Here is a 27003-nt window from a genome sequence, read left to right on the forward strand (position 1 = left end):
GACTGGCCTACGCTATGCCCATTTTTGATGCGCGTTATTCAATATTTTTCCCGTCCTGCAGTAATGTTTTTATAAGATCTTTTGTCCCCACCACTTTTCAACACAAACTGACGCCCCTGTTGTGTAGCATTACCGTGTCAGTGTATTGATTCATTGTCCCTTAATGGTTTGCAAGAGACATTTAATACACTTATAATTAATATTAAATAAAGTAAGCGTATTTAACCAAGACGTAGGCTATTTAACTCTTTCACCGCCAGCATTTTTTAAAAAAGTTGCCAGCCAGCGCCAGCATTTTTCATGATTTTCACCAAAGTTTAATGCCTTCCAGAAAATGTTCTTCTTCAGATATATAAACATACAATATACCAAATGAAAGAACAGACCCTCTGCTTTCAAACAAAAAAAAAAACATTTCATCCTACCTTGAGTAGTTCTTTTGTAATCAACTTTTGAATATGGGTAGGTTTCTGCAAAAACACCACATTTTGAGCAAAAAGCAGAGATAATTCCATGTTTGTGACGGACTTTTCATAGCGATCCCATTCAGAGTGATCTTTTAAAGAGACACGGACATGCAGCAGCTTGCCATAGGGCAATACTTCCGGGTTTAAAAAGTTGCGGAAGGGCGCCACCTGGTGGATAATAGCGGTATTGCGGAAAGACGGAAAATCTCGTCATTGGCGGGGAAGCGTTTTCTCTTAATTGACGAGATATCTCGTCAATGGCGGGGAAAGAGTTAATAAACTGAGCGTATTCATCTGTCAATACGAAACGCGACTTTGGCCATTCTAATTAATGATCGGAAGAACGCGTATCGATCACAGTTACTGTAAAATATGCACGCATGTCCATTTAAACTCAATTTTGGTCAAATGTGGATTATATCATGACACTGGCAAGAATATGGTTACATGTAAATATGCCGTACCAAGTATGACAACGCTACATTCAACTGCTTTTGATATACGGTGTTTTTTTCACTTTCTGAAAAGTTACCGTTTTGGACATACGTGAGTTTCATCAGGCAGCGACGATATGCTTTTTAACACTTTAACAAATCATTACCCTAAGTCATTGTTAAAACATAGTCCCCTAAATATATAATTTAAAACAGTATGAAGCTTACCTGTTATAAAGGGAATGAAGCTTACGGTATAAAGTTTACCTGTTATGAACGATATAAAGTACAATAAAAACACACAAAGCTTCAATTTTCATAATGTTTAAACAGTAAATAACCATAATTTGAATGTCATCATTGAAAGACACATGCATACATCACCTTTAAAAACAGGATGTGTCTCTCATATCAAGCGGTCATACACACTGCCTTCACTCCCATCAAGATTACATTACATACGAAAACTCTGAAATATCAATAAAAAACCTAAACACATGTTGTACCACATTCTTTGATAATTAGTTTAATAAACTTAATGTACGATATACATGTATATGTTTTTTAACACTTTAAAAAATCATTATTCTAAGCCTTAAAGCAGAGTCCCTTAAATATATAATTTCAAATGAAGCTTACCTGCTATACAGTGTTGGGAGTAACGCATTACAAAATATAATATATAACAGTAATATATTAGTTTTTGCTGTAACGCAGTAATATAACGCATTACTAATAAAATTTTGGTAATATTTTACTCGTTACAGTCTTAGTAAAGAGCGTGTTACAACAGTGCATTTCAAAATTAGACCATGTTATTTTTATTTTTTCATTTTTTACCAATGCGCGCGACCAGCATCCACACATGAAAAAGCTGCGTGGCTGCGTCCCAAACCGCATACTTCCAGTATGGAAGTAGGCGGTTAGGGACGCAGCTTATGCCTGTTTCCACGTGCTGTATGCAACATGTTCATTTTTACCTTAACTTTGTATTTGAAATGCGATTTTAGACGCGGTGCACGTCAAATATAGACATGTTTCTTAAAGAGCCGAATCTGGGAAGTCCGCGGCTTTATAAGCATTGACTAAAGTGGTCGCAATAAGGTCCGGTAGCGTGCACACGCATAATTTTGCGAATAAGAGCACTAAGTAAAAGCAACAGAAAGTTTCTATCGGTCTCCTGTGCTGCCTGAACCTCAGAAGTAAACAAGACTTTTACAAATGTTGCCAGTAAAATCCATATCACAACAGCAATGACAAGGTAAGCTAACGTTGCTATGTTTACAGTCCATATACATAAAAGATTGCTAGGCTATTCCTATGCTATCTACAGTTTTATTACAAACAGCAACCTAAACTACAACATAACATAGTGTAGACTTAAACATGGTTATCTAAATAGAACATTTAAACATCACTGTTTAAAGTTTTTACCAGCCTTTGTATGGGAGAATATATTCATTGTTTGGTAAAAAGCAGTGTTCCTCTGTTTGTCTGTGTTTTTTATGTTAGTCTACATGTAATCCTTATATTGGACTGAACTGTATTTATGGAGAGCCAACTCTGCCATATTCATAAATAAATAAATACATAAATAAATATACAAGGAAATGTAAAAAAACTAAAATACAGAAATAAATAAAGAAATATATATACATGGAAATGTAAAAAAACAAAAATAAATGTGTATTTATACCTGTCTTTCTATATTTATGTATAATTGTATTTTTACACATTTATTTATTTATTTATTCTTTCATTTATACATTTATTTATTTTTACTTTTATTTATTTTCACATTTATTTATGTATATATGTATTTATGTCTACACTTATTTATTTCCACATTTATATATTTATGTATTTATTTATTTCCACATTTATTTATTTATACATTTATTTATTTATTCATTTCTTCGTCTGTATGCTAATGAGGGGGGCGTGTTTCACCTCAGACTTAGCAATCGATCTCTGAGTGCCAGTGCTGAAGCTTTGAGGCCACAGTGACACCTGGTGGTGTGACCAAGCGAACAAAGTTGCACAGGGAGTGAATGCCTTGGAGATGGGCAATATCCAAAACCTTATTTCACGTTTTAAATCATTTTGTGTCAACATAACTGTGTATATATATATATATATATATATATATATATATATATATATATATATATATATATATAGGGTCACTATACATAGCATACATACATACTGTACTCAGGACATGGCCCTAAACCCATCCGGTCGTGATTTCTAAAATGTCTCACATCAATATCAAATGCACGTCATCAACAGATCTAATGACAGACCCTTGAAAGCATTGTAAAAATAGGCTATGCATTATAGTATATGTCACGAGACGGCTTTCTGTATGTCTTGACATAAGCTATATATGGTGATGCATATAAAGTTTAAAAATCTATTCATATGGAGAAATATAACCGCAATAGAAATGTTTGTTTCTGTTGCTGTCAACGTTGTCTTTTGGACGTTTCATTTAAAAAAAATCTCAAAATCTGACGAAGGTTTGAAAGGACATGATGCTTCTGCGCAGCAACAGTACACTGGGATCTTATAATCATTACTTCATTTTCAGTCTATCGTCTGCTTTTCTAAGCAGCTCTGTCACGCGTCACCTCGCCATGATTTGGATCACCTGCATGGCGTTAGATGCGTGTCTCGCTGCGTTTGCACGATCACCCTTTGTTAGATTTAATCCCGAACATCTGATTCCACTTGATGACTTGTGATTAAAAGGCGCATTGAGCATTCACATGTTGTGCATTGCAAAATTAGCAAACGCCAATGTAAAGTGTTTTGCAGCCGCGTTTCAAACGAGGCATTGATCAATATTCTTGAGTGTGCTGGTTTCTCTCCGCGTTCTCTGAGCTGCTGGTGGGCGAGTCTCAAGCTCTGATCAGCCCCCATCCAGCGCATTTACATTAAATGTGATTAATAGTGCATAATTTCACATGCTTCAATGTTCAGGTGTCCACTTCCAAGGGTATGTCATCAGATCTGTTGATGACGTGCATTTGATATTGATGTGTGCCGAGACATTTTAGAAATCACGACCAGATGGGTTTAGGGCCATGTCCTGAGTACAGTATGTATGTATGCTATGTATAGTGACCCTATATATATATATATATATATATATATATATATATATATATATATATATATATATATATATATATATATATATATATATATATATATATATATACACAGTTATGTTGAAACAAAATGATTTAAAACGTGAAATAAGGTTTTGGATATTGCCCATCTCCAAGTCATTCAATACATGTGCAACTTTGTTCGCTTGGTCACACCACCAGGTGTCACTGTGGCCTCAAAGCTTCAGAACTGGCACTCAGAGATTGATTGCTAAGTCTGAGGTGAAACACGCCCCCCCAGAGGTGTAAAGAGTAGCTGAAAGCCATACTTGAGTAAAAGTACAAATTCCTTACTGTAAAAATTACTCCACTACAAGTTACAAGTTACCAATTTAAATACGACTTGAGTAAAAGTATTAAAGTAACCCAATTTAAAAGTACTCAAGTATTTTTACTCGTACTGAATGTTGGCTCAAAGATGCACTAGTCCTCAACACAAAGAGACATTGTAGATCTGGGCAGTGAAAACTAAGAAAGTTTATTTATGAGGTTTTATTTCCTAATATAGAAAAGAAATCAAACTCCTCAAAATGTTGACCCGGCAAAACAAACACAGATTAAACATAGTCATAGTCTTTTGACTAAAATTGAATTAAGTTTTAGTCATATTTTTGTCATCTGAATGGATTTAGTTTTAGTCTAATTTTATTCAACTAAATGCCATGAGATTTTAGTCTAGAAATCTACATTCAATTTAATTTAAACCCATTTAATTTTAGTCTAGTGTCATTGTGTACTTGAATGTGCCATGCTGAAAAATATATAGCCTAACTTTGTGATATAAATATATGGTAACACTTTACAATAAGGTTCATTAGTTAACATTAGTTAGCTACATTACTCAACATGAACTAATAATGAACTGCACTTATACAGCATTTATTCATCTTTGTTAATGTTAATTTCAACAATTACTAATACTTTATTAAAATCTTGTTAACATTACCAAATATTCTTATATAGGCCTATCCTAAAAAAGATATAATTTTAATATTTAAAAAATTCCTGTAAACTAAATTACACTAACAGAAATATGATAATGCATATTAAAAACGTGAAGTTGTTCATTTGAAAGATTAATTGTAAACACATGTAGTACGTAACACCACTATCTCACATTAAGTGCACTACATTTCTTCCGTCATCCATCCCTCTTTACAGTAAATACATTACAGCATACTTGATTAAATGTGAGGACAGTGAAATTGTACACTTATTATCAATCTTATAATGTACTTAAGTTACTTGAGCAATCAGTACAGGACCTCGCTGGTTTATTTTGGCTTATATAGTAAGTTATATCAAGTTATGTAACCAGCTCAGGTTAGCTGATACAGTAGCGTCAGAGTATATAAACATTTGTGCTTGCCTTTGAGTTGCGGGATGACCCTCCTGCAATCGCGCATCACTTTTGTTTTGATTGTAGCATCACATGTTTAACAAAGGGTCCCTTGACAGAAGCAAATGTGATATGCATCCATATGTTTGCTCTTTATCTCTTCTCTCAGACCAGACGCGAACTTTTCTCTACAGTTTATGACATACGCAACACGCAGATGTCCCGCTACGGTGGCTCAACGCAAGCCATTCAGCGTTTGACATCAAAGTACCGCGAAACCATACTTCTCCATATGCATTTGATTCGCTCTCGCAGTACTTTGATTTCATACGATTGCTCTGCGCAGCGCCAAATGAAGTCCCTCAGTTGTGTGTGTGCGTGTAACCTCGCGACCACAGATTCTATCCATCATCACCCTCTGACACTTTCGTCTCGTTTTTATTTGACGAATAAACAATGTAGCGAGTAACGTTAAGTGTCATTTCAAATGTAGTGGAGTAAAGAGTACAAATACCCAATCAAAAATGTAATTGAGTAGAGAGTAAAAGTTGCCTATATTTTTGATACTCAGTACAAGTACAAAGTAGCCCAAAAAATACTTAAGTACAGTAACGAAGTACATTTACTCGAGTACTTTACACCTCTGCGCCCCCCTCATTAGCATACAGACAAAGAAATGAATAAATAAATAAATGTATAAATAAATAAATGTGGAAACAAATAAATACACAAATATATAAATGTGGAAACAAGCAAGTGTAGACGCAAATACATATATACACAAATAAATGTGAAAACAAATAAAAGCAAAAATAAATAAATGTATAAATGAAAGAACAAACAAATAAACAAATGTGTAAAAAATACAATTATACATAAATATAGAAATACAGGTATAAATACTCATTTATTTTTGTTTTTTTACATTTCCATGTATATATATTTCTTTATTTCTGTATTTTTGTTTTTTTACATTTCCTTGTATATTTATTTATGCAGGGCCGGTTTTTGCTATGGGCAATGTGGGCGAACGCCCAGGGCGCAATCTATGTGAGGGCGCACGAGCGCACTCAAAAAAAAAAAAAAAATCCAAGCGTTTTTTTAGACAAACGCTCATTTCCATCTCAAGTTAGTGCTAAGAGTCATACACAGGTTGTTGTGTGCGTGTCAGAAGAGGCACGGGAGAAAGGGGCGGGGAAACAGCTTGCGACTGCAAAACGCTCGCTCGCCTTAAGGGGGGCGAGTGAGGGATAGACTGATCCCAGACCAGAGGCCATACAACACAAACTGCTGCGTCTGCTTCCAAAATCATTTTATTTTTCATTCCTAAAATTAACATAGACCCATATACCTACGAACATGTTATCAATTGGATTTTGTGAGAAAAAAAATCTGTAGAGTCAGTCATCTACGTGACTCACGTCACGTGACACCGGTTGATTGACGGGCAAACGGACGTAGTTGTTGGCAAATTGTAATGCAAAGTTAATGATGTCGAGTCTTCATCATCATGGATCAAATTAAAAGACCAAAATAGCCATAAGTTGCCCAGATCAGAAAAATAAGAAAAGAAGATGTGGAAAAATGGGCAAAAGATAAAGGTATGCCGATTTCTACGAGCTAATGTTATTTATATTAGCCTCGCTCTCTTGCTAATATGTTGCTATTAGCCACAGAACACGACTGTTTTTTTGTTTTGTTTTAGTTTTGCTGAACTAGCAACAATTAGAATTGAGGCACCATGTCATGCAACTAAATTCACCCATAGGCAACACACAGTCTAGTTTGTGTTTGCAACACAACAAGTGCAAATTCACACAGACCTCCTGACTGTGTCATTTTTTATTGCTATCTGCTATATGTGAACTTAAATAACTTCTAATATAAATTGACATGCCATTTTGTAAGCTACACAGTGATATAGCTTTTTAAATAATTTGTAGTGTATGCTTAGCATTTGTTAACATCCTATAAACTAATAAAATGTGTGTTATGGTAATTTTAATTGGGTAACTGATGCATGTGTGATGTAAGTGTATCTAACTTACATATTGGATCTTAATTGTAAATTCAGGGGCATTTCTGAAATATTTTGAAGTTAGAGCACCCACTGGCAAAAATGAGGAGTCAGATACTTCCACAGCAGCCACAGACATGGTTGTGGAGTCTGATGAGGAGTGTGTGTGTGTGTTTATATACTGTATTACATTTATTTATCTTGTTTTTCTCTGTTCTTGTTACCTTTTTGTATTTAAGATTATATATGATAAAATAATACATGTTGGTGGCGGGATTTGGGGGTAATTCTTTTTTTTCTGGGGGCGGCCAAGGGATGGTTCGCCCAGGGCGTAAATCTAGCCAGGACCGCCACTGTATTTATGTATTTATTTATTTATGAATATGGCAAAGTTGGCTCTCCATAGTATTCCTTGAGACCTAATCCTCCAATAGCACTTTTTGATAAGTTGTGTCATAATCCTCCAATAGCACTTTTTGATAAGTTGTGTCAACCCAGTGCATGCCAGGTTTGTGCTGTGAATCTGAATTAAAAGTGAATTAAAAAATAGAAATGAAAAGAGGTTGCGTGTCTTAGAGCCCTGCGCGGGACTGTTTTTTTAAACCCATGCCCGCCCGCACCCGCTAAATTTATGACCAGTCCCGCCCGCTCCCGCAACCTGCGTGTTCCACTCCCGCCCGCGCCCGCAATATTTGTGTCCACTCCTGCCCGCTCCCGCGGATTTTCTCAGAGCTTGTGAAAACTGTACACAAATGCATGCTCATACAAAACATTGGTTCAGAAAAACAGACTTTCAACACTATTGTGTTTAAAATTAGGGATGTGCACGAATGGTCGAATATTTGATCTGCAATAATAATTCTAATGGAAAGATGCTATTGGAATGTTAGTTTGTTTGTTTTTAATGCGCCACCGCAGGGTAAATGCTACTATTCATTTAATGTTTTCACTTCATGTATTGTCTTTTACAAATATATTACATATTACAAGTATATGTAAATATACATCAAATATAAATTACATATACATGAAAATGTATTTGTTTGTATGTCTGATTGTTTTGGCAATTCAGATCGCAGACTAGTTTAAGTATTTACAGTTTTAACACCGGGGTTGTCTGTTTTTGTCCACCGGCTCAGGTTTAATTTAGACGTGCTTCTCCGCCGCATCAGCGCGCATCATGAGAGATTTGTTAGCTTCTTGTTATGACTTATTTTATTTTGTTATTACAGCTAAACGAGACAGACATGGAAAACAAAACGGAGAACATTTATTATATGCGGTGCATATGGAAAATGAAGTGGAACTGAAACCCAGTGGAAAAAACCCACTTGGCCTGTTTAAGCAGAGTTTTCTCCGCTGGCATTAAGAACAGGCTTTCACGGAGCACGTAGGCAAAATATGGTTGTCTTTCTTCATAAAACATGTCAAACCAAATAAAGAAGATATTCATATGCCGACCGTGCAGTCTGTTATGTATATGTTCATTCGTTCGCTCCGGGCTCTTACTTGGTGTTTCGAGTCTGCTTGATAGCGTACTTTGTCATGTCCTCAACTTTAAACTTTGCTTGCGTTTGGGGTTAGAGTATAATATTTGCTAAACTATAATTTCTGTAAGATCAAACAGTACTGAATTCGTACTAACGACCGCATTGAAACCAAGGATTTGATTCAGCCTTCGCTCCACGTGGGGTTTTACGCAGTTAAAATTACATAATTTTTTAAGCAGTGTTTTGTAACATTAACCGTTAAAACAAAACCCCAGTTTTCAATTGTATACTGCATGATACACACGCACCAAATGATTAATTAAACTAACAAACAAATAGTTTAACTGTTAACAACCTGATTTGTCACTAGTGCTCACCAGTTCTTCCAGATGCGAGGCACATAGTCTATATAACAGCATTGGGCATGTGCTCCCCGAAGTTGCCACGTCATGTCCCACATAATGTTTAGCTGCAAAATCCCACCGGGACCCACGGGTCTCCCGCAAAAAAATTCTGGCCGCCCACTCCCGCCCGCAGCAAAGGTGAACCCGCCCGCCCCCGCGAGATTTGCGTTGGGTCCCGCGGGAGTCCAATCCCAATGCAGCCCTCTAGCGTGTCTTGCCATGTTATTAGTCTATAGGTTGCATTATAGTGGGCTCTATTGTGTTTGGTATGTGTACCATAATTTACTAGACTTTTACCAGATCATTTGTCTATGTTTATGATTCTGACAGTGATTGTTACTGTATTTTGCCATAAGTCTTCACTGTGCCTATTCAAAGCTCGAGGGCCAACACATGACTTCTAGATTTATAAGCATCAACAAACTACATTTTAACATTTTATAATGCATATAGTCATACTTCTGTTCTTTTGATAAAAGTAACTCAAAAGTAACGCAAAAGTAGTGTAACTCATTACAGTTCAGAGACAGTAATATTGTAATGTAACTAATTACTTTCAAATGACAGTAATTTGTAATATATAATGTATTACACTTTGGAAGTAACTTGCCCAACACTGCTGCTATAAAGGGAATGAAGCTTACAGTATAAAGTTTACCTGTTATGAACGATATAAAGTACAATAAAAACACACAAAGCTTCAATTTTCATAATGTTTAAACAGTAAATAACCATAATTTGAATGTCATTATTGAAAGACACATGCATACATCACCTTTAAAAGCAGGATGTGTCTCTCATATCAAGCGGTCATACGCACTGCATTCACTCCCAGATTACCTCACATACGAAAACTCTGAAATATCAATAAAAAAACTAAACACGTTATACCACATTCTTTTGATAATTAGTTTAATAAACTTAATGTACACTATACATGTATTAGCTTTTTAACACACAAATCATTATCCTAAGTCTTAAAGCAGAGTTCTCTAAATATATAATTTAAAAATTAATGTATGAAGCTTACCTGTTATAAAGGGAATGAAGCTTACGGTATAAACTTTACCTGCTATAAAAAATAAATTACAATAAGAACACACAAAACTTCAATTTTCAAAATGTTTTTAACAGTAAATAATGATTATTTTACTCTCTTACCTGCTTGTGATGTTAATCTGCAGGCGGTTCAGCAGGACTGATGATTCAGGGCTTTTACAGGTGAAAATAATCAGGAGGCAGCTTGAAAGTAACTGACTTTAAAATCAAAAAAGGAGGGAAATAAGGAAACCCTTTTTGTCAAGACAAGAACCATTTCGGGGAAAAAGGGTTCTTCAGTAAGCTATGGTTCTATATAGAACCTTTACCATCGTTTCAGAACCTTTGAAGAACCATTTTTTCTTAAGAGTGTAGAGCAACTGCCCTTCTGCCCTAATCGGTTGAGGTGCCCCTCTCGCCAACCCTGGTCAAAGTGTTCTGTTACCGCTCGTCTAAAGATCCACTGTTTCTGGTAATTCACTTCGTGATTTCTCGCCCGCTCCGCAGCATCTCTCACATCCTGTGTCCACTCTTTGAAGGGCGACAGTTTGTTGTATTAACAGGTAGATTCATTATATTACCTCAGTTGAGCTGCTCACTTAGTAATTTGGTAGTTTGAAGCCGAGAGAGGCCGTGTTGTATATTTATTTTTGCTTGCTTGTGTTCCCGTGATCTTAATTTTCTCGTTATCTCGAGAAAACAGCAGCTTAATTGTTTTCTCGTGATCTCGACATAACAAAAGTTGTATTCTTGTGATGTGATTAAAGCTTACGTGTACTAAATAGAACGTAATTTTTAGACAGCAAAAGCATACTTAGCAAATTAGCATGGATGAACAAATGAGATTTTACTTAGATCAGGGATTCGCTCAAGATGAAACAGATTTGCCAATAATTGACCATTTGATAGCACAGTGAATTTAGGGACCGTCTTTAAAGTAACTCCATATACGTTTCTACTTTAAACAGCATTAAGATGGAATAACTTAAAGTCAACAAACAGTCACAAAACCAACTGTAAAGTGTTCGTGGTTGTCAACTATAATGCACACTTTTTTAGATGTTTTATATTTATTCAAATAAACTGTTATAAATAAAATACTATTCAAGATAGAAACGTGTACAGTGCACTTTAGAGATGGTCCCTAAATTCACGAACATCAAACTTTATTTATTTATAACGGCGAAGATTCCATATGCATCAGCAGTCCACTTCAAAATAAATGAAATATTATGGACAGGAAATTACATTATGGCATTTGGATTATTATGTCTGGATAGCGAGAAAACAACTTTTGTTATATCGAGATCATGAGAAAACAAGCAGCAAAAATAAAAATATGGATGACCTTTCTCGGCTTTCCTATGTTTTTGTATTTCTGTGGATGATTTGCTCTCTGTCTTCTTAAAGTGCTAACAACTTAGCCAACATTTTTAGAATTACAGTGGTTGTCTAATGAGTAATGTACCCGATGACATCTAATATAAATAACACCAAATTTGCTGTTGTTGGCACACTTTGTCGACAAAAAATTAAAAACAATGTTTTTTAAAAAAAAGACAGAGTTGGAAGGGAGGCTGCAAAAGCTTTTCAAAATTGCAAACATGGATTCAAAGCTTTAGCATGTAAATCATATAGAATATTAAAGGGATAGTTCGGCCAAAAACGATATTAAACCCATGCTCACCCCCAAGCTGTCCAAGTTGCATATGTCCATCGTTTTTCAGACAAACACATTTTCGGATATTTTAGAAAATATTTTAGATCTTTCTGTTGATTAAATGTAATGTTACGGGGTCCAGCAATAGTCAACGACCTTCAAGTCCAAAAAAAGTGCGTCCATCCTTCACAAATTAAATCCAAACGGCTCCAGGATGATAAACAAAGGTCTTCTGAGGGTAATCTTCTGCGGTGTTGTTGTAGAAATATCCATATTTAAAATGTTATTAACGTAATTAAATACCTTCCGGTAGCGCCGCCATCTTAGACTCAGGAGAGAGTATTAGCGTAGTGTACGCACTTTTCTTAGTGACGTATGACAAATTCGGAGGGCGGGGGACAGAGCAGCAGCAGAGAAACCGCTGTATGCTGCGTAAGCGCTCATCCTGAATGCGGATAATTCTAAAATGGGGGCGCTACCGGAAGGTATTTAATTACGTTAATAACATTTTAAATATGGATATTTCTACAACAACACCGCACGGATTACCCACAGAAGACCTTTGTTTATCATCCTGGAGCCGTTTGGATTTAATTTGTGAAGGATGGACGCACTTTTTTTGGACTTGAAGGTCGTGGACTATTGCTGGACCCCGTAACATTACATTTAATCAACAGAAAGATCTAAAATATTTTCTAAAATATCCGAAAATGTGTTTGTCTGAAAAACGATGGACATATGCAACTTGGACAGCTTGGGGGTGAGTAAATAATGGGTTTAATATCGTTTTTGGCCGAACTATCCCTTTAAGAAGCTTTGTCACACTCTAAATCTTGTTATAAAGTCTATTTTCCATTATAATCACTAATATTATTTGATACTAATCTATAACACATCATATTGTTAAAACCATATAAATTGTGCCCCCCCCCCGTGCCCCCGTTTTGGGTTGGGCCACTGCCCCTCAAAATGTCTGTGCACGGCCCTGATCAAGTTAGTGTTGCATAACCACTAACAATATATAATCTCAGTTCCCTTTCAGTCGGTCATTACGACGAATTGGGAACCGCTTCGCGGGTGACCTATCTACTTCGAGAAACTGTGAAAACGCCAATGAACTTGGCATGCAAGTATTTGCATAATGCCGGCGCCGCCCCGCCAGGTGCGTATATAAGCCGCAGGTGCATAATACCAAATCAGCTTTTATTGCTTCGAAGCCGGCAGATATCTGCTCTCGAGAAGCTGTTAACTGATCTTCGTAGATCCTGTTCTTAGAGGAAAAAAGATCTCAGCTTGCTGAAGTTGGTTGGGCTAAGACACCTCAGCGGAGGCTCGCAGTGTTTTTCTCCACCCTTTCTCTCTCTCTCTCTCTCTCTCTCTCTGTCTCTTTAATTTTAGGACTTGAGTTCTAGTGAGTGTGTTGCCTCTCCCTGTGTGTTTCACCAGCTCGCACAATAGAGTGATTTCCCTAAAAGAGCAGCACGTTTGAGCTTTGTGTCTTTTTAACTCTTTCACCGCCAGCGTTTTTAAAAAAAGTTGTCAGCCAGCGCCAGTGTTTTTCATGATTTTCACAAAAGTTTAATGCCTTCCAGAAAATGTTCTTCTTCAAATATATAAACACACAATATACCAAATGAAAGAACAGATCCTCTGCTTTCAAACAAAAAAAATGTTTCATCCTACCTTGAGTAGTTCTTTTGTAATCAGCTTTTGAATATGGGTAGGTTTCTGCAAAAACACCACATTTTGAGCAAAAAGCAGAGATAATTCCATTTTTGTGACGGACTTTTCATAGAGATCCCATTCAGAGCGATTTTTAAAACAGACACGGACATGCAGCAGCTTACCATAGGGCAATACTTCCGGGTTTAAAAAGTTGCGGAAGGGCGCCACCTAGTGGATAATAGCAGTATTGCGGAAAAACGGAAATACTCGAGATTGGCGGGGAAGCGTTTTCTCTGATTGACGAGATATCTCGTCAATGGCGGGGAAAGAGTTAAAGACAGCCACTCATTCGTGTCACAGTCGGGTTCGTCTTTTTAAAGATGGAATTCCGTCCGTGCTCCTTTGCTGGATGCGGTGTGTTCATCGCTCCCCGGGATGGCCATGAGCGTTGTCTTTCGTGTCTGGGGCTCCAGCACGCAGAGGCAGCGTTGCGTGATACTTCATGCTCCGTCTGCGAGGGTATGACTATGGCGGATTTGCGGAGACGGGTGTCGTTCCTCCGGCAACGGCCCCCGCCTTCCAAGTCTGGTGCTGCTAGGGGCAGTATGATCTCCGTATAACGGTGCTGGGTCGGTCTGCTGGTTCGTCCAGTGGCTCCCAGCGCCCTGATCTGTTGCCAGCGGAGGTGCCGATGGAGACGAGCGGCCCGTGTTCTACGGTGTCCTCGCGCTTTGTCGAGCCTCTACCGGAGACTTTGTCCACCGTAACGTCGGAGGGGGGGTTGTCACCCTCGGAGGTCGATCCGGAATCGCTACCGCCTTCGGGCAGGGTTGCGGGTCCTGCGTTCGACGCCCAAGCGCATATTTCCATGCATTCGTCCAACCGATTGGTTCACATCTATCGACCTGAAGGACGCGTACTTCCACGTATCGATTCTCCCCCGGCACAGGCCGTTTCTCTGCTTTGGGTTCGAGGGGCGAGCATACCAGTACAAAGTCCTCCCCTTGGAAGATTCCCCTGAGGAAGGACCTTCTTTCTCAACAAAAGGGCACATTATGGCACCCGCGCCCCGACCTGTGGAACCTCCATGTGTGGTCTCTGGACGGGGCACGGAAGACGTGAGTGATTTACCGCAAGAGGTATCTAACACTATTGCTGCAGCGCGAGCGCCGTCTACGAGACAGGCTTACGCGCTTAAATGGAACCTGTTTGTCGACTGGTGTTCTTTCCAAAGTGAAAACCCCCGAGAATGCCTGATTAGTGTTGTGCTTTTGTTTCTCCAGCATCGTTTGGAGAATAGGCTGTCACCATCCACTATTAAGGTCGATATCGCTGCGATATCAGCTCACCATTCACCCGTAAACGGTAGGACAGTGGGTCAGCACGACCTTGTCATTAGATTTCTCAGAGGCGCTCGAAGGCTGAATCATTCGCGTCCTCCCTTTATTCCTCCTTGGAACGCTCCTTGGTGCTGAAATCACTCCAGGAAGCCCCATTTGAGCCTCTGCATACTGTGAGTGTTAAATTTCTTACTATGAAGACTTTAACTCTTTTTGTTTTGGCTTCTGTTAAGAGGATAGGGGATATTCATGCATTTTCGGTCGATGATTCGTGCCTTCAGTTCGGGCCAGCTGCATCCAGCGTAATTCAATTCAATTCAATTTTATTTATATAGCGCTTTTCACAAGTGTAAATTGTTGCAAAGCAGCTTTACATGAGTAGATGTAAAGGAGAACACAGAAAATCAATAGATAATATAAGCAGTAGAACATAGCGGCTAAGGTTAAACCTTACAAGCAAGCGTATTAATAATGTTGCATATTAATGTTACATATTACATATAATAATGTTACATTGTCTCATTGTCCTCGGGGTCGAGGTAACACTGCGACCCCGGCCCGGCTTCGTGCCCAAAGTTCCAACCACTCCTTTCAGAGATCAGGTGGTGAACCTGCAAGCGTTGCCTTTGGAGGAGGCAGAGCCAGCCATGGCTTTGTTGTGCCCTGTCCGTGCACTACATGTGTATATAGACAGAACTGAGAGCTTTAGGACCTCAGATAGCTCTTTGTTTGTTACAGTGGTCAGCAGAAAGGGAAAGCTGTCACCAAGCAGATGATGTCCCATTGGATTGTGGATACTATAGCCCTTGCATATCAAAAGCAAGACGTGCCTTGTCCATTTAATTTACGTGCTCACTCTACACGCAGTGTGGCATCATCTTGGGCACTGGCTCGCGGTTCCTCGCTAACGGATATTTGTAGAGCTGCAGGCTGGGCGACACCTAATACGTTCAAAAGATTCTATGGTGTTCGTGTCGAGCCGGTATCCACTTGGGCTCTTTCTCTTAACTAGTTAAGAACACAGAGGGTTGGCTCGTGTGTCGGCTTGGAGCCTCTTTTTTGGTGCTGCACATTTGCACCATTATGGAAGGCCGTTGAGGCAAAAACATCACAAAAACTGTTTTGGGCTCTCCTCCACCGCCCTGATAGCCGATGTTACGGAGCATCCGCTGTCAGCCTATCACTGATGTATTCTCTGTAAACCTGTGTAGGCTAGGTGCCCACATTTGTCCCCTACGTGGGGTTAATTTGTGTGAATAGTCCGTGGGGTTCTAATCCTCCACGATTTTCCTTAGCAGAGCCTGCTCTGCATATCTCTGCATATCATGTATTGTTCAGAGACTTTTTTTTGAGCAACCTGTTGGTTGTTTTATATATTTTTATGTCATCCATTTAACCTTCTTAGGGGATGGCTTCCGCAGTGTTCTAGCTCCGCTCAGTTAGACGCTTCCCCAGTTCGCTGGTTCACTATCGTGGGTTAAGGAACAGGTAGTGACCAGCCTTCTACATTTCGCCTTAGGTTCCGCCCCTTATGTGGAGGGCGGAGGGCTTTTGCAGGCACTGGAAGGGTTCAGCTGCAGTGGCGTTTTGGTAGGGATTCCCAATTCGTCGGTCACGACGTGACGTCGTAGTGACTGACTGAAAGGAAACGTCTCGGTTACGTATGTAACCCTCGTTCCCTGAAGGAAGGAAACGCAGACGTCCCGTCGCCACAGTTTGCTGTTCCATTGCTGTTTTCAGGCCGGGCACTGTTGCTCGGCTTCTCAGCAATAATATAGCTGATTTGGTATTATGCACCTGCGACTTATATACACACCTGGCGGGGCAGTGCCGGCATTATGCAAATACCTGCATGCCAAGTTCATTGGCGTTTTCATCGTTTCTCGAAGTAGATAGGTCACCCGCGAAGTGGTTCCCAATTCGTCGGTCACGACGTGACGTCTTCGTTCCCTTCCTTCAGGGAACAGGGGTTACATACGTAACCGAGACGTTTTCTCTGGCTCTATATTGTCACTTAAAATTAGGGCTGCATGCATCTCATTAGTGAAGCCACTTCCTTGATTAGTGTAAATGTCCTGCTTTCAGAAGAGGCAGCCGGTTGGGTGATGGTGATTTACTACAAATCAAGGAACCGGCTTTACTGATGAAATGCCCATGACAATCGCATGCAATTTATTGTACAGCCCTACTAAAAATGTGTTTACATACGGGTTGTGGATTTGAGGTCGGACCCAACATATGGAGATAGAATAATCTCAATAAAAATTCACGCAAAAAACATGATTCACACATGCGCAAACAATTTCACATGCATGAAATCCAACTCACATACACAAAAATATATATATTCGCAAAAAAAACGATGTACATACACAAAATAAAAATCCACATTCATAAAATACGTTTCACAAATGAAAAAAAAAAAACAATTCATAAATGTAGAACTGTGCACGAAAAGCTCAAAACTTTGAGTCATCATGACTGTGAATGTACGAATCGTCTTTTTCGTGTGTGAATTGCTTTGAATTCGTGTGTGTGTTTTTTGAGACTTTGTTAGCAGCGCGCTCTCCAACGTGCGTCACTCGTACTCTTTAGCCAATCAGATGCAAGCTTACCATTCAACCAATCATAACCCGCCGAGAGCGCAGCACTCAAGGAGCTCAGCAATGCACACCTTTTGCGCAATCTGGCTCTTTTGACGTATTTCCGGAAGAATCTTCCAGCGCATTTCGTATCTGAGTGTACTAGCAGCAAAATGCTTTCATATAATTCATTTGAGAGTGATTTATAACTAAAGTATATTTATAGCATTATATAGTTAACCATTATAGTAATGGCTTCCAGAAAGTTTAAACATCAACAGCAGAAAGAAAGTATTTAAGCTGAACATTGCTGTGTCCAGTTATGTGTGGACTCCTCAAAGTTTAACTCTGTATGAGTTTCCAAATGTTTTTTGTGGACGAAAAACACGCAGAAAATTGATTCACAACACTCAACACGAGCGATTTAACATCACTTCTCATACAAGGATCTGCAGTCATTTTAAAAGTGATAATTTGATCGTACTATTGACCCTTAAAGTGCGTCGCTGGCTGAGAAAGGACGGTGCCTTGGTATTGCATTTAGTTTTGTTCAGGTATAAATAATATTGACATGCATATAATTAACTTTTATTCAGTGTTGCATGCACTGCAGGAATGTAAACATGTTGCTTTAAACATTTACAATGCAGTAATGTATTTAAATATACTGTAAATAACTTTCATACAGTGTTGCCTGCACTGCATGAATGTAAAACTAAATGACTTCACTCTAAAAATGGCTGGGTTATTTTTTAACCCAAAATGCTGGGTTGAGTCTGTTGGGTTGTTTTGCTGGGTTATTTTTTTACATTTTAAACACTTTTTGGGTAGTTTCAGTTTTCTAGGTGTTGGGCTAAAACTGCTGGGTTATTATGTTGGGTTGTTTGAAGAGGCTCATGTGCTTCGCGCCCTTGATGTTTGAATGTGCTCAGCAACGGTCCACGTGAAAGGACAGAGTCACTGGGAGCAGTTGTTTCAAGGTAAGTTTATACGTTTTTGTGAACATTTCATGAATATAAACAAGATTATAACATTTTGCAAGACAGCAACGTGTTAATTTATACAGACTAAGACGACGGGTGTAATTTGGAGGAATGACGACTGTTACCTCAGATCGCCATTTACACAAATTGACGCAATAATAGCGATAATCATTCTAAGATGTTTGATATGGCATATTAATAAAATTAATAAAATCTGTGTTACAAAATCCCCATCACACGGTTGATTACGTTAACTCGTGACAATTTCTGTAAGCCTTTAACAAAGCGAGTCAAAACCGGTACCGAGTCGACCTCCGCAACTCCCACTTCGGCTTCTTGTGTCACACACGCGCACAGTTTTCCCTTTCCCAGCTTAACAAGCGATAGCGACGCTGTTAAATTAAATTTAGCGACAAACGAGTTGCTTTCTTGTCATTCGATATGTAAAGACAGACCGCGAGGCGCGAGCACATGTTAACCGGCGGCGGAGGATCACGGAGGCTCGGCTCAAGCCGGCGTCTACTCTGTCACTGAGGAAGGGACAAGCAGCACATTCACGGTACGGCAGGTAACGCGTCGATAAATAAAAACGAAACGGCGTTTCCAAGAACCGGTGTCTTGTATGTATATTGCTTGTTCCTCTCTTTTAAAATGAAACAATAATTTAAGTGTTTGGACATGAACTTGAAAATATTAACGTATTTGTCACCAAGACGGAGGCTGCGTGGAAGTAACTATCGGTTAACAAACATGTATATGTGTTATATGAAATTAGATGTGTTATTGAGTCGTATTTAGTTACTATTTTATATTCATTTTTTATAATTTTTTTGGGTTGTCTCCTGTGATTTCAAATTTATATTGACCAACCCTCTGATCTGTGGCTGATACTGTAACAGAGATGTTATGTTTTTAGCAGAGATCAGATGTGATGTTGTTTTCCAATTCTTTTTTTAGAGTGTGCAGAGTTTTAATGTCCATCCATTGATGAGGCTAGCAAGACCTTCATACAACTTCAGCCAGTAAGTATAACATTTAATAATTCCTATTTAAAATGTATCGGGAATGTCTTAATTATCTGCTACATTTTAGTTCTGCAGTACTTTATTCTTTATAGTCAGATCATCCTATTTTTCAGTCTGTGTTTTCACCGCCTACTTTAAGCTTCAAAAATGCTCTTCACAAACCAATGGGTGACGTCACAGACACTACTTGCATATTTTTACAGTCTCTGGTTTGAAGGCATTTTAAGTGCTTGAAAATAAATACCCCATGCAGGCAATGTGCTTCTATGGGAATTCGTGTAGTCTGTCATTTTTCAAATGGATGAATCCTCTCCTGTTCGAATCCTTTGTACATCTTTGTTTGCGACGAGTAACTTTAATAAATGAAGTATTTTTAGTCAAATACATTCCATTCTGTGAAACTTAAAACATTTGTTCTGTAAAAAAAACTTTACACATCTATGAATGATTTTACTTTTAATTTCACAATTACATTGTTTCTTTTCTTACACTGCTGTAGTTTTGTTTATGTACATTTCAGTATTTCATTTATATACTGTAAAATTACAAATTCTGTCTTAAATTCAAACGAATTGATTCAACCTGTTACATTGTTACTTCAATGTGCATAATTTATGATATTTTATAAATATATTTATACTTGGGTCAGTAAGCAGTCCTTTAAATGATTTTGCAATTTACAACTGTAAAAATGTAAGAGTTTGTAGTTATTTTGTAGTCAAATAAACATTTATTTGCTGTTAACAATGGTCTTGATTTACAATAAAGCACATGATAAAAATAACCCAGCAAGAATAACCCAAAACCCAGAATATTAATCCCATAAATTGTTAAAATTACTACATGTTGGGTTTTCTCAACAACCCAACCTGCTGGGTTAAGATGTGTTACCCAACGTGCTGGGTTACTTTAACCCAGCATGTGTTCTGTCCAATATTTACCAAGCGCTGGGTTGCCAATTGGGTTGTTTTTAACCCAACCATTTTTAGAGTGTTTGAACATTTACATTGCAGTAATGTATGTATGTAATATACTGTAAATTACTGCCTACACTTCAGAAATGTAAACATGTAAATATAAATAACTAACAAGCAAACAGATGTGTCAAGGCTGTAGCCAAATAGTTGCAGAGGTTGTAGTTGTGGGGCATCTTGATAGCGATTAAGGTTGCGTGTTGTTGCTGCTGGTATGACAGCACACTTCCATACTAAACTCTGCCAAAGCCAAAATCCACCAAAGAATTGACATGTGACATCCTGATAGTGGTGACCGAAGGGGCTACAGCACTGGCAAAGTCCTTAAACGCCTCTGCTACTTGGAGGACTGTGAGGTCAGCATGGATTAAAGTTCTCCGTCGTAGCGACGGATTTCCGTCGATTGCAGCGAGTCTACGACGGATTTCCGTCAGTGGCAAAATTATTAAAATATCTTTTCATAAAGACGCCGTGTATTCACCTTGTTAAGTGGAATGTGATCAAAGCCTGGAGTGGAGCCAAATCACGTTCCTCTCTCCACTGTAAGCGTTCTAATCACTACACACTAGATCCACTCCGGGTTTTCTGGCTGTATCTCACGTTAAACTGAGGTAACTTTATTTCTGCTAGCATGGACATACTTGTAATGCAGAAAGGACCCGATGTTTTGGACATCGATAAAGGTGTATGAGACCAATGGAGATTAACTTGGCTTAGCGAAATGAGGAAGATTGGCAAGCTTTCAGTTCGTGGGCTAAGAAATTCAAACAGCAGATCCGTTGCAGATCCGTTCCGGAGCCTATTGCTATCAGGGAGGTAATTTATGTGTCTTTGCACAGTAAGCCTAGGGTCCTGTATTTTTGGGTTAATTGATTTGTCTCGTACGTGATCGTTTTTTACTGCTACGCTGATCTAACCACTTGCTGATACAACGAGTTTGTTAAACTCATGGGTAAACTTCACGTGGCACAAAGAATGACATCAAAATCCTGTGAGAGCGAACCGAGAACTCATTAGACGAGACTGCTTCCGAAATGCTCTCGCAGTACTTTGATGTCACCCACCTGTCAGTTCTACAGTTGCATGTGCGCGTGGTCAGGAAATCTTGACGTTTGTACATGTATCCGCATTTAAAAGCAAGTGATTTTAAATTGAAACAATAACAACAGTCTTAAATGTGCGCGCTGTTTCTGTATGAGGGGAATAAGCAAGTCGCGCATTCGCTTCTCTTTGAGCTTGTGAGTATTTTTGCCGCTTTAATGGCCTTAAATACACATAAGGTTATGCGTCAAAAATCTCCTCTTTGCAAGTATCCTCAAACACGACCATTTAGGGCTTAGGAGAAAGTAAACAGCAGAAAAAAGGGTAAGTTACCTTTTTTGCTTATATCTGTCACTAATGTTAATCAAACAATTAATCTTTCACTGACTAAATCAATTTATACCTTTACTAAGATACATTATTGTTTATTATCCTTATTTCATCACTGACTGTTTATCCTTAGTGAGCTTGAATTTTGTTCTTGTGTAATATACGCACGTTGCGCACAATGTTAAGTGCATAACATTGCAAAATTAGCACCTCAGCCCTGCCTCTATTGTAAAATAATAATTTGTTGATAAAGGGTACAGTCATTTAATGTAACTGTCACTATGATTACAGGCGTTCTGTGTGAATTGTACACGAGTTTTATTCGAGTTGCTCGTTCAGGGTTTATATTCATACATACTGTATTAGAGCTGTGACTGTAAGCTGTTGTGTGAGCAGAACAGACCCTGGATTATTCGTTTATGTGTACTGAATAATATGATATAAACATTTCTGTACCACTTTTAAAAAAGTTGTATTTGTTCACATTATTAAATGCATTATATAACATGAACAAACTATGAAAAATATAGAGTATATAAGCATTTATTAATTCATGTTTATGTCATTAAAGTAATTGATGTTAGTTCATGGTGCATAAAACTAATGTTAACAGTTCCAACCTTGATTTAAAAAAAATGTATAAGTAAATGCCAAAATTAATAAGATTTACAATTAATAAATAATTAAGATTCATTAAAGGCTGTGATATTCATATTTATTTTTATATAGTGAGTTATTTAGCGGTTTCACCTTAATCTGAAATGCCCTGCAAACTACATCTTACAGAATCAATTTTTTTAGTTTGTCACAAGTACACTCAAAAAAATGATTCATTGGATTAACTCAATAAAATTGTGGGCAGGATTTCCATCCAACTGCTTCACACAACAAAAATATATTGAGTTAGTCCAACTCAATTTAAAGTAAATGGCAATACTCAATTAGTTGCCTCAACTCAATTTAGTGTAGTCTGAATAACTCAATTTAGCATAGTTTGAGTAACACAATGTAGTGTAGTCTGAATAACTCAATTCTTTTATTTTATATAAAACGTTTTTATATCATACTAATTAGCATAAGCACATGTTAGCATGCTAATAATAATAACATATGATACTTTGGATGAGCATGTGAGAAGAGACTGATCTTCAAACAGGCATTAACACAGTTAGTGCTCATTGAGAGATATATGGCACATCCACAACCTAACCACAAGCGCCACTCTTCTGCACGATGGTAACCAAACAATTAAAAAATATATAACACAAATGCTTCTAAATCAATAAGATAAACGGACATTAAACAATATTAAGTCTTTCTCTTTACCTAAAAATGCATAAAATAACACTAAATTAACAAAATTACTCTCCAAAAGCAGTTGCATGCAAAGCATGCTGGGAAATTCTTTTTCCAGAACCCAAACTCAAACTAATTGTGTTAACGCAATTAAAAAGAAATCAATAAATTATAGTACATATTCTTTTTGTGTTAGACTAATTAAATATATATACTTTTTGCTCTTAATGAGGTATTTTTAATTCATTGAACATAATTTTAATGTGTCATCTCTAAGAAGGGCTTGAATCATTTTTTTGAGTGTAGATTAACATGACGGGATAACGTTTTTAACTGTTAGTGCAGGAGTCATAAGTGTTTTGTTTTAGACAGATATTAAAGGTAATGGTTCAATTAAAGGACTGTGTTAAAAGTAAAGCTGTAAATTAACAAACTATTAATAAACCTATCATATGTTGTAATTAAGTGTTAACACTGTTTATTCACAAAAAAACATACTCGCACCGCTGCTGCATTTCATAGTGACAGTTGGCAACCCTATAAATGCCACAGTAGACTTCAATATGGCATTAATGGCAAAAAAACATCTCCCCTTAGAATGCTATTGGTGTCGCCTATTTACAAGGAATATGACGTGGCCTGAAAAAAATTTCAGTCAGAAGAATTTTTTTCACTTTAATCCAGGTGACACTCTTTTAAGGTACTCCTGAAATGAAAAAGGTTAAATTCCTATCATTTTACTCTGTACAATCTTTCATATTTATCAAATACTGCTTCTTATTACATGGCAATTTGGAATACTTCTAATTGTCTGATGTCCTGAATGTCACACCGCAGCCTCAATCTGGACAGGACTATTGTTTTGCACATTGTAATGGATTATTCTGTAATAACCACTTGTATGGACTTTATCTGTTACATAAACATTTTCAGTGAAATGAGCCTGATCTTAAACAGTATGTCTTTTGTGAAGTATGTGCGCGCGGTGTGTGTGTGTGTGTGTGTGTGTGTGTAAAATACTACATTGCAAAATGTTTGTGTTGTACCTTAATACCTCAGCTAGCTTCCTTTCTTTGGGTCTTGCAGACAGAACCTCTGAAAATACACAGAAAACACACAGTGGCCATGTTAACATTAATAAAAATTATTTCAGCAAAGTTTGGAATACTACATTACAGTATTCCTAATAAAAATTCAACTCAAATTATGCTCATTGTATTTATTAATTGATTGCATATATCCAGTGCTTATGTTTTTATTTTTATATGTAAATTAAATAAAAATTACCATGTTCGAGGTGTGTCAGCTCTCCTCCGTTTTAGTACAGCTGTGAACTTCACTGAGCTCTGAGTTAGTGCAACAATGTGCTGTCCCAGCAACACAAGAACAACTGCTCTGTGACAGTATTACACGACGAGAGTCCTTTAATACAATCTGTGAATAAATGACATTAAACAATATCAAGAATTGTTACAATCAATGTTATATGTAAACTGATTCTAAATATGACACATGTAAACTCTCTTTACTAGGCTACTGTCATTAAACTAAAGCACTTATGAACAGATTAGCCTGTCTATGCACAGATGTAGAACCCACAAAAACGTCAGCTTAAAATGCATTTTAGCTGTCTTTTGTGTTTTCATATACACTCAGTTTATGTTGTTTGACATTATCATCGACCTGAAACAAGTCGCCCTCACCCTGATCTCTCATGCAGTGACTGATCCTTACTGAAAAACTACTCATAGTCAGTAACAATCTTATTCCTGTACGTACATTGCAAAAACAAAGACTTTAGACATAACATAAAGACTATACTGTAAGTGTTTACTATTTAACTAAATAGATAAATAATACAAAGATCAATATTAACTGGTCAGAAACAGAGACAAGGATTTAGCATGAGATGAGAATACTTAAGTTAACGTACTCTCAAAGTTGTTGATTTAACTTTAAAAAAACACTTCTCCTTCTTACTGTTAGGTAAGACAGTCCGTCTTGCAATACGATTAACGTCATTCACGTTACCATCATTCACGTTAATCGCGGGAATCTCTTGTAAACAGCGAGTGTAATGTGTGTTATTTTAGCGTTATTAAATTAAACAATATGAAATAAAGTAATAACTTACACGTATATCCCGCACTTCGTTCGCCATGCTTGGTTGATGACGTGAAGCTTCATTTCAGTTGATTGCGCAAAAGGTGTGCAATGCTGAGCTCCTTGAGTGCTGCGCTCTTGGCGGGTTATGATTGGTTGGTTGAATGGTGAGCTCGCATCTGATTGGCTAAAGAGTACGAGTGACCCACGTTGGAGAAGTGCGCTGCCACCAAAGTCTCAAAAACGTCTCGGTTACTATCGTAACCTCGGTTCCCTGAGAGACGGGAACGAGACATTGCGTCCGCTGACGCTATGGGAAACTCCTCCCTCTTCCGGTTTCTGAAGCTTTTATTGAACAACGCCAGTGTTCTGGCCAATGCCGCCCATGACAGCCTTATAGGGGCGGGACTTCCGCTACTATATAGCCTGTTTAGGCGGCAAAATACTCAGATTCTTTCGATTGAACGAACAGTAGAGCTGATCTGAGCAGTGACACGGCGGCTTACGCAATGTCTCGTTCCCGTCTCTCAGGGAACCGAGGTTACGATAGTAACCGAGACGTTCCCTTTCGAGAGCGGTCACTCGACATTGCGTCCGCTGACGCTATGGGGAATGTATTCAAACACGCCGTGAGAACAGCGAAGAGCAGCTCCAGTGAAGCTTACTCAAGTCTGTGCACCACAATGCCTGAGTCGGTGCACAATCCCCGTCCAGTCTGTGTAAGCCAACGCACAGTAGATTGGATGCCTGAGTCTCTAGGGGCTCAATCAAGAGCTTATACAGAACAGAATGCATACAGTCACAGGCTGCATGTAGGTCCTATTGCAGCCCTACAGCAGATAAGCAACCTGTAACATTACAACAGCAATGGCTAGGCCGACCCAATGTGGGCGGTAGCAAGCATATCCACGCAGAGTATTTGCTGGTATTAACATATGATGCACGATGGCCAAGATAGCTAGCGTGAAAGTACAAGGAAGAAGCGAAAACGTGGCTCCATATTAATACATCAGCTGTACTGGCCATCCAGTACAAACTATGAAGAGGCGTCGGATAGTGCGACTGCCGAATTAGAATAACACCGCTATGCCAATGTGGCAGTAATGTGCTGCCCTCATTATCACCTAATGATCCAGTGAACCCAGCTGGATCCCAGCAGCTGACTGCTTAGGTGGAGCAGGGAAATTTCTTAGAATGAGCTGGGCAGGTCACAGCGATCGTTAACAAATGCCACAACCCATCTCTGAAGCATAAAGAGTTGCTCTAACAGTAATGTCAGAGCGGAGTGCTTAGATAAATGTATAACACTCATACCGGGCACAGCTCACATCAGCTAGATGGGAAGGTACTATGCAACCGTATATGCTCTAACTGCGCTGAGGGTGGTTTTGGCACATAGTCCCTTAAGGGCATGTACAGCCCATGACGGCACTAAAATATGCAAATGATTGGCCACTTCTCTCACTTAAGAGAATTAATTGTGCCTGGCCACTGCGCACCCAAGGCACCAGCATGAAATGTAGCGATAGCTGCATGAAAACCTTTGGGGTAGACAGCCCACTTTTCCTTCATCTGTGCACTGCTGCAAAGATAGAACATTCGACACGTGACAGTGCACCGGGTCGTAGTCATTGCTTCA

At 38.3% G+C, this 27003-nt stretch overlaps 2 long non-coding RNA genes across 4 annotated transcripts; both read right to left on the reverse strand.

Moving 5' to 3' along the window:
- Positions 1 to 6: 6 nt before the first annotated feature.
- On the reverse strand, positions 7 to 12078 carry LOC141359335 (uncharacterized). 2 transcript variants are annotated; one of them, XR_012365771.1, is made up of 4 exons: positions 10358 to 12078; positions 10103 to 10183; positions 1286 to 1370; positions 1130 to 1168 (listed from the first exon to the last, which is right to left on the reverse strand). It is a non-coding gene; the product is annotated as an uncharacterized lncRNA (long non-coding RNA). The 2 variants fall into 2 exon arrangements; XR_012365770.1 differs by having other exon boundaries at positions 7 to 1370.
- Positions 12079 to 23746: 11668 nt separating this feature from the next.
- Positions 23747 to 25608, reverse strand: LOC129452144 (uncharacterized). 2 transcript variants are annotated; one of them, XR_012365793.1, is made up of 4 exons: positions 25396 to 25608; positions 24549 to 24695; positions 24316 to 24356; positions 23747 to 23967 (listed from the first exon to the last, which is right to left on the reverse strand). It is a non-coding gene; the product is annotated as an uncharacterized lncRNA (long non-coding RNA). The 2 variants fall into 2 exon arrangements; XR_012365792.1 differs by having other exon boundaries at positions 24308 to 24356.
- Between the last annotated feature and the right edge of the window lie 1395 nt (positions 25609 to 27003).

The sequence above is a fragment of the Misgurnus anguillicaudatus genome, chromosome 23 (genome assembly GCF_027580225.2).
Source record: "Misgurnus anguillicaudatus chromosome 23, ASM2758022v2, whole genome shotgun sequence".
In the NCBI taxonomy this organism is placed as follows: domain Eukaryota; kingdom Metazoa; phylum Chordata; class Actinopteri; order Cypriniformes; family Cobitidae; genus Misgurnus; species Misgurnus anguillicaudatus.